Here is a 16,321-nt window from a genome sequence, read left to right as displayed (position 1 = left end):
ATTTCTCACATTAATGTTTGAAAAGTTTTAAGGAAATTGCGGAAAAAAAATATTATTATTATTTTAAATTTTTCTTTGTTTGAGTATTAGAGGAAATATTTTAAAAATACGATATTAATATTCTCTAATAAAATTTGATAAAATAAAATATAACATCATTGTTTATATACTAATTTAAGTTATGAAATAAAATTAGAAGATAAAATATCGGTAGAATATTAAAAAAAATGTTAAATTACTCATTATAGTTTCATGATTCTTACTTTTTTAGTCCCTATAGTTTGAAAGTGATTTTTTTAGTCCCTATAATTTATATGTTAATTCTCTTTTAGTCTCTAGTTTAAAAGTATTATTTTTAGTCCTTACAGTTTATATTTTAATTCTCTTTTAGTCTCTATAGTTTGAAAGTCATTTTAGTCCGTATAATTTGTATTTTAATCACCTTTTAGTCCTTACTACAAAAAATATAAAAATAATTAGTTACAAATTAATTATAAATTATCAATTATTTTTTTATTACAAATTATCTTAAGATAAATTAGTTATGAATTATTTGCTAATATTTTTATAATTAATTGTAATTGATAATATTACTCATATTTTGATGGTAAAGACTAAAAGGAAATTAAAATATAAAGGATAGGGACTAAAAAAATTACTTTCAAACTATAGGGACTAAAAGAGAATTAAAATGTAGGACTAAAAAAATCATTTTCAAAACTATAGGGACTAAAAGAGAATTAAAATGTAAACTGTAGGAACTAAAAAAACCACTTTAAACCATAAGAACCAAAAATATAAGAATCGTGAAATTATAAAGACCAAATGAGTAATTTAACTTTAAAAAAAAGGAAATGAGAAAAATGTCACAAGTTCAATAGATATTTTATGTTGATAAAAAAACTAACAAATTATTAATTAATATTTATTGATAAAAAATTATGAAATAAAATTGACAATGACATTAACAGTGAATTTGTTTGGAGGTGAATAGGAGGGAATTGAAAACATTTAGAAATAAAGTGGAAATAAATAATAAGAAGAAAGATGATGCAGATATTAAATTCTTATCATTCGTTAAAGAAGGGAAGTAAGAGGAAAGAAAATTATTTTCGTATGACTCATTATAAAAACACTTTCCAAATTATAAATGAAATGGGAGGAAAGTATATATTTCTCTCTTATTTATTTTTTGTTTTATTTTCAATATTATAAATTTAAAAATCATAAATAAATTTATGCTAAGAAAAATATTATATAATTTTTATAATTATTATAAAATATGTTTATATAATTTATTTATTTATATTCATTTTCTTTTTCACTCATCCAAATAAGTTAAAAGAAATTTGTTCACCTTTATATCTATTTCTATTCATCTAAATAATATATTATTTTTCTATTTCTATATTTCTTACTAGGTAAATGACTATTTCGATTTAAAAGTATAAATCGATGATAGTTAAATCCCTAAAAGATAAAAAAAGTATTATTTAATCTCTAAATATGAAAAAAGTATGACCAATTTATTATGTCGCTAAAAGACTTCTATTATCGTTAATGTGTGAGTGTCCAAGGGACATCTTTATTAATGACATGATTTTCATTTTTGAAGGTGGGATTCCACAAAATAACCGTAAACACAGTTACTTTTTACTAATTCAGTAACACATAATGCCTTTTGTCATTTCCTCTTTTTGCTTTCTTTGATTCCACAAAATATTAGTAAAAACAATCACTTTGACAACCTCCATAGCCATCATGACAAAGTATTTTGGTTGTGTTATTTGAAGATGAAAGCCAGCCTTTGGTGGTCTACACCACACCATAAGGTAAGCCAACAAAACACTATATAGCATGAATTTTTTTTAAGTTAAAATTTCATTCACATGTGTGTGTCTATGTTTTTATTGTTTGTTCACCCTGTTTTATATGAAATGCATGTTTGGGTGAGACTTTTTTATTTTTATTTTTTGTTTTCATTATTTTATATTTATGTTAAGCTGGATTTGCAACACATGCTTCTTCTTATTCAACAATGACTATTAAGGATCTGTCTTTTTTAACATTGAATAAGTTACTACAATTAACAGTTCTATTTCTTCTTTTGCTATTTTTCTTTCTAGATTTTGAGTATAATCAAATCACTAATTTTTTTTAATAACAAAAATCACACTAGAAAGAAGGGGGGAAAGGGGAGTAGAATAGTGTATTATATGAAATATGAATCTTTTTTTGCAATGTATAAGTTCAAAAGCGATTTTTAAAGAGCGTCCAACAGATGTAAATACAAGTTTTTAATAAAGACTTGTGTGTCCAAGTGTATGGTAGTTTGCACAAGAGAATATAAGTGTAAAGACAAGAGCTTAAGTAAAAATATTTGGTTTATACTAGTTCACTCAATCTGAGCTGTCTTATTTTCCTTTAATACATGTAAATGGTTTCACTTAATCAAATTGATTACAAAATAAGTATTATGATTTGCCACTCTTAAATGCAACAAATATTCTCTAGGTCACTTCTGGCACACACTTAATCTTTCCTTGAGATTAAGAACACCAAAGTATTCTTTGTTCACTTAGTCACTCCTAGCTTTCCAAACAATTCTTTGAATGAATACAATATTCAAATCTCTCAAAGAGAAGGCATGCAATTAAGTTCGAATACAGTAGATAACTTTGCTAAGCAAAGAATGAGACTTTTTAAGTTCTTTTCTCGAGTGTCCAAAACTTTTGATAGATATATGACACATGTAATTTTGATTAATTCTTTTTTTGTGTGTATTTCTTCTTGATGTTGCTTTTATAGACTTCAACAAAACTATCCATTGTGCGATATGTGCCTTCCTTAAATAATTCCATTATCAACAACTTGTCCTTTTTGCTACATGGCAGCTTGTTAAGGGGAGAAAGAGGGGACAAATATATAGTGCTTTTGCGACTCTTTACCCCACTACTTGTATGAATGATGTTGTCGTTGATAACATTTTGTTTGTCTCTGCCTTCACATACTTGAAATTTAAATGTTAGAATAATTATATCGTAATACAAAGAGAAGAATTCAAATATAAGAATGTCCTATTACAACGCATTGGATGCTAAATATACATATACTTAAGAAAAACATATAAAAATCCAAAATATAATTAAATCAATTTTATTCAAATCACTTAAAAAATTCACGTGGATAAAAGGGTCACATTCACTTCATTGTTACCAAATAAAACTTATTAAAAAACATCTCCGACTCAAAACAAAGTCGTCCAAAACTCCAAAGAATGAATTAAAGACTTAGTAAGTGAAACAAAAAGATAAAAACTACATGCCCGGAACTTCATGAAATTAATATAGAACCCCATATCCCAATGTCACATCCTATTAGAGCATTGTGTTTCAGTGTCCTCTAGCATGAGGTTTTCCATAGCCATCTGCTTTCACGAACATAAAGTTCGATATCATCACAAGATCCAAACACAAACAACACACAATGAGTGAGTTATCACATTCCTAACTAATAGAGAGAAACGAGACAACATAGATATACATATCCTATAAATGAAATACAACTTACTTTAACACAACTCATGTCATTCCACCACTTACTGCGTAACATCACATCTCAACACCACACATCTCACACATTTTCACGTCATTCACATACTCAAGGATCAAAACACAATATCACTCAACCAATCAATATCAATCAACATATAAGCGTTATGCAACAAATATACTAAGACTCAATCCTATATGCAATGTGGTACCATGTCAGTGAAAAACCTCATTGGACGACCAGGGGTACATGACAAGAAAGACAACACACTGGTAAGTCAAGTCACTCTCAATAGGTAAAATCATAGGAAGACCAGTCAGGATCACTCTATTTTGTGAGAACGCTCCAACTATATGGGATCAACATAGACTTCAAGGAACATTCAAACCGAGTGTATTTACCCCCAAGGCCTACACTCTAAAGAGTCCGTTGGGACCTCTCCCTCCTAATTTAGATCCAACCGAGAAAATATTTTAACACACAAAATCTATCTATGAATTGTACAAAATACACGATTCCTCAATTGTTTTCAAAATAATTTTAACTCATCACGCCTCAAAGTGATTAAACTTGTTGAGTTCTCATAGTGGATCCCATCATAATACTTGTCGCGTATTAACTCGTCGCCCTTAAAGGGTCTTGCAGTCGTGTGATTATACGATTCATAGCTCATAACTCAGTGCACACAACATCTCAATACACATGTGTGATCTCACAATTTAACACATACTCAACTTGTCACTTACACATAGTTCATTACACTTCCATAATTCCAAGACAACATGTTATCACACCTCATGCATTACATACATGTCAAACAATAATAATATTAATATGTTATGTTTATATGATTAAACCCCTTAAACAATTTCACATAATCATATCAAAATCAAAGGTCAAAAACATGAAAACACTCAATTTTATCAACCAATTCGCATCAAGGCATCAATTGGCCTGTCAAACACAATAATCTCATAATTGTAATCATAAAGGAATAATCACAATACAATAAACTAGGAGTGGATTGCTTGATAAACTCATCACTTATGATGTGATCCTTACTAGGAAAGGATCGCTTGATACAGGTCACATAGTTCAGATGACGCCACTTCTAGAGATAAAAGATAAGTCAGGGTAGACGCCACAAGGATTACCTTGATAAATCTGAGATTGGTTCAATAAGGAAACCAGAGAGAAGCTCTCACAAAATATTCGCAAAATGTCAAAAGTCCTTCTATTGAAAATGAAATCAATATATATAGTGTATCTGAAAAAAAAATAGAAATAAACATGGGCCTTCAAATCAGTTTGGGCCAAAGTGACAACGAAAAAAAAATAGAAATATAAAAAAAGAATATATTTGGCATGGGCCTTCAAATTAGTCTAGGTCTTCAACAACAATTAATATTGTTAGTAGTGTCTCTGCCTCTGGGCCTTCATCCTTTTCCACTTGGGCCTTGTTAAGTATGCCTTCATCCTTCTACACTCGCCTTTGCTAAACAATTAAATTTTCTCTCATGTGTATCACTCTTCTTTTTCCTATTCCTCTTTGGTGCTTCACTCCTTTCTTTCTCTTGTTCTCTATTTTCTCTCATTCTGATTTGGTCATCACACACTTCTCTAGGGGATAAAGGTTTAAGAATAATCTTCTGGTCATGGTGCTGGAAAGAAATCTTGTTGGTGAAGCTATCATGTACTCCTTTGGTGTCATACTACCATGGTCTTCCTAACATTATATGAGTCGCCTCCATTGGAACCACATCACACAACATCTTATCATTGTATCTTTCAATGGTGAGACACACCTCAACTAGCTGAGTTATTTTTACCTCTTCATCTTCACTAAGCCACTGAAGTATGTATAGCCTAGGATGGGACTTAGTATCCAAAGTCAGTTTGGATACTAACCTAGAACTGACAACATTGGTACAACTTCCTCCATCAGCAATTAAAGAGCAAAGCTTACCATTAATTATGCATATGCTGTGGAAAATATTTTCTCTTTGGATGTCGTCTAGTGGCTGCATCTAACTTCCCAAGAGCTTCCTCACAATTAGCATGTCACCCTGCATAGCTTCCTCCTCAAGCTTTTCTTCCACTTCTTCTTCTTCATTGATTTCAGATTCACTGGTGATTTCTCCATCTGCCTTCATGATCATGGTCCTCTTGGTTGGATAGTCAGAAGCAATACGTCCTCAGCCTAAGCATTTGAAGCATTTTATGTTTTTGGTACCAATGTTGGATGATAAGACAAAATTATGCTTGGTTCCAGCACTGGGCGTTGCTGAATTTCCATGTGGAGAGTGTGTTGATGGGCTGGACGAGTTGCCTCCCTCCTTCTTGGATCTGTTGGTCCAGTTCTGGTTGAAGGTGTTGGATGAGTTCCTTCTTGCTGTTCTTTTCCTCTTCAGCTATTGTTCAAGCCAGACTGCCTTATGTAGCAAGTAATCCAATTCCACGTACTCCTATAATTCAACAACATCTCTAACGTCAAGATTTAGGCCACTCAGAAAACGAGCCATTGTGTCCTTGGTTTCCTCTTCAATGTTTGCCTTCACTAGTGCCATCTTCATCTCTTTGTAGTACTCCTCCACAGTCAAACTTCCCTTTGACAACCTCTGGAGTTTCTATCACATGGTTTTGCTGTAGCTAGTTGGAATATACCTCTTTTGCATAACCCTTCTCATCTCAGTCCATGTATCTATCTCAAGCCCTTCCTTTCTCTCATCATCTTTCTTTGGTTTTTATTCCACCAAACAAGGGCATAGTTTGAGAATTCAACTGCTACTAACTTCACCTTCTACTCTTCAGTATAATCATTGCAGGAGAATACATGTTCAATCTTCATCTCCTAGTCAAGGTCGGCATCTGGGTCACTCCTGCCTTTAAAAGGATGTACATTGAGTTTTACTCCCTCAATTCTGTTCTACCCCTCAATTCTGTTTTTCCTGGGTCCATCATTGCCCCTTCTATTCCCACCATAATGTCTTCCAGCATTTTGATTCAGTTGGTTCTCCAATCCATTGATTCGTCTATAGAGCCCTTCATTGTTACAGTTAAGCAAACATTGCATCTGTGTAGTCACCACATACAATAACAAACATTGAGATCTGTCCAATTGATGATATTCACCACCATCGTCACCAGGTTCTGCCATAATTAAGGAACAAAAAAATTTGTAGTAATTTAAACAAAGGTTTCAATACCTCACCACACTCTACTCACATATTTCTCTCTTTGATGGAAGCACACACGTGTTTGATGATCTAAATATAGGTTTTTGTGTGATATTTTTTTTACTCTTTCCTTTTACCACACTCACTCCCTCTTAAGTTCCTGGATGAATCAAATTGGACACACAAGGTAATAGAACAGGAAAAACAACTTAATTACCATGGACTCAATAATAGATTTGGATAACAGATTTGAATAACAGGTTTGGATAGCAGATTTGGATAACATATTTAAATAACAGATTTGGATAACAAATTTGCCAAAAAAATGCCTATAACTGCCTCAAATCCGCGTTCAAAGATCAAACACCCACTTTTTTTCAAAGTTTTTGCAACTTTTTTTTTCATTTTTTTCTTTTGTTTATATAATGCTTTCTTTTTTTAAAATTCTTCTAGGATAATAGACTGTTCTTCAATCAATCCATCTCACCGGTCCAAATTCAAGAGGCAATCAGGCAATTCGTTCAATAGGCAAATAGATTCAAGAGCCTACTAAACCCTAAAGCCCTAAATTCTTCCGGTAAGTCAAATTGTTCCCAAACAGAATTCGTAACAGAATTCAAATAGAATTTTTGACACAAAATCTAAAAGAAACAAAAACAAGAATGTAACAAGAACAAGAATGAAAACAAGAATGCAACAAGACGCAAACAAGAATGCGAACAAGAATGCAAATAACAGAACAAAACATGAAACTGAGACAAATTACAAAGAGAAAAAAAAATTGGATAGGATAGAACTTGTAGCAAGAGCCATAGCTCTAATACCAGATGATATGATCCTTACTAGGAGCGGATCGCTTGATACATGTCACAAAGTTTGGATGACGCCACTTCCACAGATGGAAGATAAGTCAGGGTAGATGCCATCAGGATTACCTTGATAAGTCTGAGATTGGTTCAACAAGGAACCCAAAGAAAAGATCTCACAAAATATTCGCAAAATGCCAAAAGTCCTTCTATTGAAAATGAAATCAATACATATAGTGTATCTGAACAAAAAATAGAAATAGACATGAGTCTTCAAATCAGTTTGGGCTAAAATGACGACAAAAGAAATAAAAATATAAAAAAAGAACACATTTGGCATGGGCCTTCAAATTAATTTGGGCCTTCAGCAACAATTAATATTCTTAGTAGTGTCTCTTCCTCTAGGCCTTCATCCTTCTCCACTTGGGCTTTGTTAAGTATGTCTGCTACCATTCATTGGAGGGTATATCCATTGACTGTTTGGTCCTACTCCTAGTCATAGGCCCCTGTATTTGAGCAGTTTTAGGATTCTCATCAACTTACCTCTAAGAAGGCTCATGTGTGTAGTCGGGTAGTGATAACGGTGTCTCTAGCGATTCCCTAAGATTCCTCAAGCTTTTTCTTTGTTTGCTTTGTTAGGGTTTCCAAGCGTTAGAGAGAAGGAGAAAGAATTAGTCTGCATTTCACTGTCTCTATATGAGAGACATTTCTATCACCACAAATATTATTTTGCAAACCCCAACGATGAGAATGTGCAGAAATGAGTTCCAAACTTGGTGCTCGAATTTCACGATGATCTAATGGTTAACAAATCCCGGATTGTAGTCTTACTAAGACAAATTTGGGTGTATGTGGGAAAAAGAGAACTACGTGCGAGGGACATTTCTCTCACCACAAAAATTATTTTTCAAATCCCAAGTGCGAAAATGAGTACTAAACCTGGTATTTAAATTTCACAACAATCCAACGGTGAACAAGTCAGGGATTGTAGTTTTACTAGGACAAGTTTATCTGTATGCGGGAAAAAGAAAGGGTTTTAAGAGAGAGGGGAGAGAAAACGAATTTGAGATAAGAGAGAGCGTAGAGACGTATCGTAAATGTAAAAATTAACCTAATATATCTTTATTTATAACTAGTGCACTCTCAAACTATTTTATTATAAAAAGGAATTTTATTATACTTTTTATCAAATGGATAAATAAAACATCATTTTTATTTTCTAAGAACATATATTAATTTTATTTACCTTAAAATCATTATTTTAATTAATAAAACTATTTATTCCTATTTATTGAATTAAAAAATTTCATTATTTTCTTAAAAATCTTTATTTTTAATTTATTTTACGAAAAATGAGATGTTACATTTGTGTTGATGATTGGAAGTGTCTTCAATCGAGTGATGAAGTCATCATCACTCTTGACAAAGCAAGCACACGCGTCATCAAAGTGATACACCTTTTTTGGATGCAACACTTGTATGGAGTCTGGATGTTTGGCAAGATCGGTTCCATTGAAGTCAGAGATTGAGGCCTTGGTTGTATCAAACCAAATAGTTTGATTCTAGAAAGTCCTGAAATCATATTTGTCTAGCTTCTTTGTGGGCTTTTCGGCCTTGTTAAAGACAAAGCTCTAGTTGTGAGGGTGATTAACAATCTCCAGTTTTTGTTCTCTACTCGACATCTCTCCATTATAGTACAATTAGAACCTTTTTTTCCTGCCTAAGTCATACATGGGCTACCAAGGGCTGACTCTATCATGTTGAATTTGTATGTTAGTGGCTCTACTAATGTGAAAACTTGGAGGATAAGCTTCTCCTAGATTTGTTACATACATCTAAGGCACAGACTTGCCCAGATCATGTAAATCTTCTATCCTTAGCTTCAAATATGAAGTTGTAGGGTTAATAGGAAATTATTTGGTAACATGCATCCACAAATGAATATCCTTCTCTTATCTAATTATTGGAGTTTGACTGCCCATGGATGGATCCAAGTTGCTCCTTGGAATAGGTGAAAGTGTTTTTTCGCCTTTAGACCTTGTAACTTGAGCAATTTCCTCATCCTCTGGTAATGGATGCATGATTTTCCAGTTCCAAAGGAAACCTAATGTGGTTGCATCTTGATCAGGTTAGGATACACTAGTATCATCCAAGAGGGAGTCTCCATAGAGACTATTGCATCATGTAAAAAAGCTTGGAAAATAGAAGATGGATTGTGCTAATAATCACACCTCATCCATGGGGTAAGGACACATATATGGATTGTATCTGGATGGGTTTTTGCTTCTCTCTGTATGTGATTTCTATCCTCTTGCTATAGTTTTGTTTGTTCCTATTGAAAAAGACAGTTGGAAATTTCTTTTTGATTTTTACTTCATCAAACTCAATTTCCTTAGCTGGAAGAGAAGTTTATGGTCTCTAGGTAGCTCTTAATGCAAGGATGGGATGCGAGTATGCAAACTTGGAAGTATTGATTGGAGATGGAGGTGGACACGATTGGAATGATGTGGATGGACGATGATGCTAAGGTGAGAAATGATAGGATATGACATCATCGCTTACTCAGTTATGAGGAGATGAATGTGGTGATGAAGGCTCTTGATGTGAAGGTGAGCAAATTGTTAAGTCTGGCTGCGTCCGATTCATATTGGACTATACCAAACAATTAAATTCCTAAGGTTTCATGTTAACAAAGTATAAATTTTATGTGTTAACCTTTCATGTTTAAGCAATAGTTTCATCTATCCCTATGAGATACAAGCAAAAAGCATGAATATAAATGTTGAAGACGATAGCCACAATATCAGTCACTGGACGATACTGCCTCAACATCCAGTCCTAAGAAGACAAGTGCTTTAGTACTTGGCTCATAGTACAAAGGAAATGGAATAGTTACTCAATCCTTAAGTACTAAAAGTAATCATAAGAAAGTAACGTCCATAGATTTAGTAAGCAATTTATGCCATAGCACAAAAATGGAAGATTTAAATTGTGTTGTCTTGACATTCTTAATTCCTTTTGTCTTATGTTGTTAATGTTATATTTGATTTGTACGCTGAAAGTTAGCTCTAAGCACAAGGCGACAGTGACAAGTTGTACTTCTCTTAAGATATATTGTAGAAAATGTTTGAGGTCCCCACACTCTCTCTCTGCACAGTAATAGCCTTGTGTAAAGTGCCCAAGTTATTAGACAACAACTAGTTGGAATCTCTCAGCTGATCGAAGCTCTGAAGTCCATATAAAACTTGAAGATGTTTGTGTTAAGGTTGTCGAATCACAAGAGAATCATCCAAGACAAAACAAATAAAGTGTTGTAACACTATCAGTTTAGTTGGACGAAAGAAACTTGAGTGAATTGAGTAAATCTTAGCTCTGCTAAGTTAACAAGTTTTATTATATTCGAGCTTATTGTGTAAACACTCTTTGAGTGATTATAATAAATTTTCTATCTAACATTTATTGTTTGTGAAAGTCAGGAGTGGCCTAGAGACAAAGAATTCTTGAGTCTTAATCTTAAGGGGAGATTTAGGGTGGTTCCAGGAGTGACCTAGAGAGTACTAACTGTAGCCAAAAGTGGCATAGAGAATACTTGGTTATAATCAAAGATTTGATTAGTGTAACCCTTTAAGGTTTGAAGGAGAACTATACGTAGCCCAAGAATTGGGGTGAACCAGTATAAAACCTTTTGCGTTTTCTTTACTGCTTTTATACAACTAGTTTCTTTTTCTATAAGTTACTTCTATACTACCATGTCCAAGTTTTGAGAATTGGTTTTTTAAGCACAAAGTGATTTCGAACACCTTGGACGAAACCCATTGTCCATTGATATTTGTTTGAGAAAAGCTTTCAAAGTTTACGATAGACCAAATTTTTATCCATCACACCATTCAACCTAGTGTGTTTCAGGTACTTCAGTTGGTATTGGAGCTTGGACTCTAGGTTGAGGTCTTGACAAAGTAGAGGAAAAAAAATTCCTGAAATGATGGAAGAAGGATTTGATGTGAACAAGACTCCTATGTTTAAGAGAGCCAACTATGACTATTGGAAGGAAATGATGATTGCCTTCTTTGAATCCGCTCACATTGATATGTGGGATGTTGTAGAAAAAGACAATCATATTCTCCTAGACGATCAGAAGAATGAGATCCTTAGGGACAAATGGATGGATGATCATAAATCCAAATTTCTTCTCAACTCACGTGCAAGAAACACTATGTTGTGCGCTCTATCACAATATGAATATTCCAAGGTTCATAGCTTCAATAAGGCCAAACATATGTAGGTAAAATGTAACAAGTTGAGTTTTCTGACACATAAGTATGAACTCTTCAGCATGGAAGAGGGAGAAGATATCCAAACCATGTTTGGACGCTTCCAAACCATTCTGAACAAGCTTCGCTCTCTAGGTAGACATTATGATAATTATGATCACTTTGATAAAATCTTACAAAGTTTATCTAGAAAGCGGAGAACACAGGTTACAACGTTAAGAGCCATCAAGAATCTTGATTCAATGACTCTTGAAGAGCTTTTTGGTATTCTTAAATTCCATAAGCAAGAGCTTGCTCAAGATGAAGGAACAAAGAAAAGGAAGTCGCTAGCCCTTACAGTCCAATGACCAAAACGTAACTTGCGTCGAAAGAGTCATCATCCAAGGCCCTTGTTGTTAATGATGCTTTTAGAATCCTCAATTTTTTTTTTATAAAAATAAGACATTCTAAGACGATTTTTTGAAAAATCGTCTTAGAATGACATTTTAAGACAGTTCTTGTAAAAACCGTCTTAGAATTCTCTATTTTTATTTATTTTTTAATTTAAAAAAATCATTCTAAGACAGTTGTTTAAAAAGTCATCTTAGAAAGGTTCTTCTAAGACGGTTGTTAGCTAAAAACCGTCTTAGAAGAGTACCCTTCTAAGACGGTTCTTAGCTAACAACCATCTTAGAAAGATATATTTTTCTAAGACGATTTTTTGAAAACCGTCATCGAAAGTCAACACTTTCAATGACGTTGGCTTTAAAGACGGTTCAAAATCATCTTTAAATATGCTTAAGGACCATCGTAGTATGTTGTTTTTATAGTAGTGACTATTAGTTTAAATAATTAAGGAGGAGGAGAATTAATTTCTCATTCACTTTAATTATTTTTAGTCAAGATTAATAGAACTGATTAATAAATGAACCTATAACTCTAGAATTAATTTAGAAGTTAGAATTAATTAGGGACTAATTGAGAGCTTAAGTCCTTAAGTGTAGTTAGTTTGAATAGACAAAAGAGAGGGAAAAACTTAAGGGACCACATGTGGGGTCCCCACTTAACCTATCTCTCCCCCTATAAAAGAGTGAGCAACTCAACCCCAAACCCCTTGTGTTTTACGTCGACCAAGAGAGAGAGGGGAGCTCATTGCTTTTCTCTTCCTCCATTGTTGAGAGCTCAAGGTTCTTGGAGGTTTAGGTGAGTTTTTCTCAACCTCTTCACATGCTCATCTTCATTTTCTTCTCTTCTTGAAGTTAGAGTCCTCATTCTTCTTTCTTTCATTCTCCATGTTCATGTTTAGGAGGACCTCAAGATTCTAGCTCAACCCACATTAATTTATTTACTTCCTTGAGTCAACAAAGAGGTAAGGGAGGAATATCTAATTTCTTAGGACTCATGCTATATATGTTGTCAGGCACTTGAACTTCATTTATATGATGATTTTTGCATGTTTGACACAAATCCCGTATTTTGTAACTGTGGTGATGTAAATTCTATGAATGGAATTTGTGAACTCTATGTTCATAATTGAGTTTCTTGATCCCAAAAACCTAGGAAAGCATATATGATATGTCTCATTTGGAGTTGTGTAGCCTTGGGAATTTAATTTTCAAGTTAGGGCCAAATATGTGCTTATCATGTTGTATTTTTGAAACTTTTGAAATTTGAGTTGGAATATGTTGATATGGACCTAAAAATTGAACTTATTGAGCAATAACCTAGGGTTAGACATAAAATACACCCCATTTGAGTTAGTCTAGCCTATGGAACCATAATTTCAAGTTTTGTGCTTTTTTGGTAAATCCTGCATTGTTTAGAATGAACTATACATATGAGCTTGATTTATGTAGATTTTGACCATGGAATTGAGTTCCTCATATTTGAAAACATTGGTTTTGATATAAAATTTGCATGAAATGGGATTTTACAACTTTTGGAATTTAGAAAAAAAGTTCGTGAACTTTAGATTCACGAAATGAGTCGTCAAAGTTTATCTTAATTTTTCCATGGTCTGGCGTTTTCTAGACAACTTTCATTGGCTCATGCTATTTGTTGATGCTTTGGTAGCATCAAGGATGCCACTTTAACAAGAACCTGATGAATATCCCATCTCTTTCCACTAAAAAGCCACTAGTTACAACTTAGCCAGATCACGCACAGAATGTGATACACTTAAATCACAAATTCTTCATCTCCCACACTACAAAAAAAATGTTAAATAATGGAGATTATTTTGCGGAGGTTTTAGAAACCTCCTTAATTTATTAAAAACTAGAATTTTTTGTACTTAATTTGCGGAGGTTGGTTATAACCTCTGCTAATTAAATATTATTTCTCCACTTTTCTCTTAAAAAAAAATCATATTTTTTCCCGGCAAAAAAAAAAATTCCCTCTAAAAAAATTACAAAATCCCAATATATACTGGTTGTCCCCAACCTTCAATCCCTATTAAAAAATTCCCTCTAAAAACACAAAACAATGGTGTTTTCTTAACATCTAACACATCATGTGTTTCAAGTAGCGTTGATGGCAACTTAAGGCAAGCAGATTTACCTTATTATGGGAAGTTCGAAGATATCATTGAGATTAACTACTATGGTCGATTCTCTGTTATTTTTTTTAAATGTAAATGGGCTGATACTACACGAGATAGAGGGTATAAAAAGGATTGTTGGAATTTTAATTGTGTTAACTTTGATAGATTGATTCATATTGGTGATCGTGAAGAACATGAACCATACATTGAAGCATCTTAAGCACAAATGGTGTATTATGTAGATGATGTAGTCAATGAAGGATGGAGTGTTGTTGTACACATAAAGCCAAGAGATTTATATGACATGGGAGAAGAAGTAGAAGAAAATGCATATGAAAATGAGCCATACCAAGAGCAACAACTTGAACAATTTTCTAGGCTTGATGATCAATATGTACAATTGGCGACAAACCATCTAAATGATGATATAGTTGATTGAATTGTAACTCCTAAAATAGTAAGAAATTCACATTTTCCTAAATATGATATAGTTGATTGACTTATAAATGTTGTTATTATTTCATTTGTTAATTATTTTAATCTTGTTTTAATTTTGATAGTATGTCATCTTAAATTTTATTATTCTTTATTTATTTTTCTCTTAATATTGTTGTCATGAATATGTAGTCATGCCAAAGGTGAAGCGTTTTAGAAATCCACAAAAATCAGCACCTCAACCACAATGTCCCTCACCAAGTGATTCCACACAAGCTCCTGAAATCCCAACTGGTAATGTCCCTCTTTCTCATGAATCAACATCTGAAGTTCCAGCAATGAATCCTGAAATTTCTTCCCCACCAAGTGATTCCACACAAGCTCCTGAAGTCCCAACTAGTAATGTCCCTCTCTCTCATGTATCAACATCTGAAGTTCCACAAGAAGATGAAACAACTAGACGTCATGTTGGGCGTGAGTCTACACACTGTTGGACTGTTGAGGCAATAGGTATACAAGTATTGTATTTTATTTTTAGTTTTGTAATTATCATCATATGAAGTATATTACATTTTCTTATTAAGAAATTATTTTATTGTTAAAGACTCTGAAGAAACGATCAAGAAGATTAAGGTGAAAGTTAAGGGAGTCAATAGCTTACCTAGGGAGTTACGCATCATTGTGAATTTTGATGACCAAGGCCAAGCAATTGGTGAAGCACAAGCCTTGCTTGCAGGATTTCTTGGAACACTAGCAGCTGATTGCAAATTATTTCCTATGGATTATGATAGATGGTCTGGACCTTCAGGCGTACCTAAAGCTTATTTTGATGATTGCTTTGAAACAATTTTAAAGGTATGTCAATTAGTTATATATAACTTTTTATATCTACACCACTTAGAAACCTTATCTTTACTATTTTTCATATATATATATATATATATATATATATATGTATATATATATATATATATTATTTTGCATATGATATTTGATAAATTTGTCTTTTTTTTAGCCTCAATTTTATTTTAAGATAAATGAAGCTGGTGCAAAACGGTATTGCAAATTGAGTATGGGAAGAAAATGGGCTGCAAATAGGCAAAGCTTATGGAATGAATTCAACAATCCAACCAAAACAAGAGATGAAATCATAAAAAATGTGCCGATAGGCATAGATAAAGATCAATGGGCTCGTTTTGTTCATTATCGTCATAAACCATCCACATTGGTACAATTAGATTGTTTTAATTATTGAATTGTTTTTATAGCTAATTATATGATTACTATTACAAGTTGTAAACTTGAAATTGCTTTGCATATAGGAACTTTGTAGGAGAAATAAAGAAATTCGAAGCAAGCAAGTTATTCCACACACTGGTGGATCCAAAGCTAATCCTAGAAGAAGAAATGAGTTGGTAATGACACTAAATGTTAACTTTTACTAATTAAAAAAGTTCAATGTTTACTTACTCTTTATTTATCTTAGTTGTTAGAAACTGGGAAGCTACCAAGTCGTGGACAATTATATATTGAAACTCATAAAAGGAAAGATGGATCATT

The 16,321-nt window shown here is 33.0% G+C and overlaps 1 long non-coding RNA gene across 1 annotated transcript; it reads left to right on the top strand.

The window, feature by feature from the left end:
• The first annotated feature begins 15,872 nt into the window (after nt 1-15,872).
• Nucleotides 15,873-16,321, top strand: LOC102663662 (uncharacterized). Its single transcript, XR_005892181.1, has 3 exons — nt 15,873-15,989; nt 16,084-16,176; nt 16,248-16,321. It is a non-coding gene; the product is annotated as an uncharacterized lncRNA (long non-coding RNA).

The sequence above is a fragment of the Glycine max genome, chromosome 7 (assembly GCF_000004515.6).
Source record: "Glycine max cultivar Williams 82 chromosome 7, Glycine_max_v4.0, whole genome shotgun sequence".
NCBI lineage: Eukaryota > Viridiplantae > Streptophyta > Magnoliopsida > Fabales > Fabaceae > Glycine > Glycine max.
The sequence above is the reverse complement of the archived record's forward strand: the minus strand, read 5'-3'. Positions and strand labels throughout refer to the sequence as shown.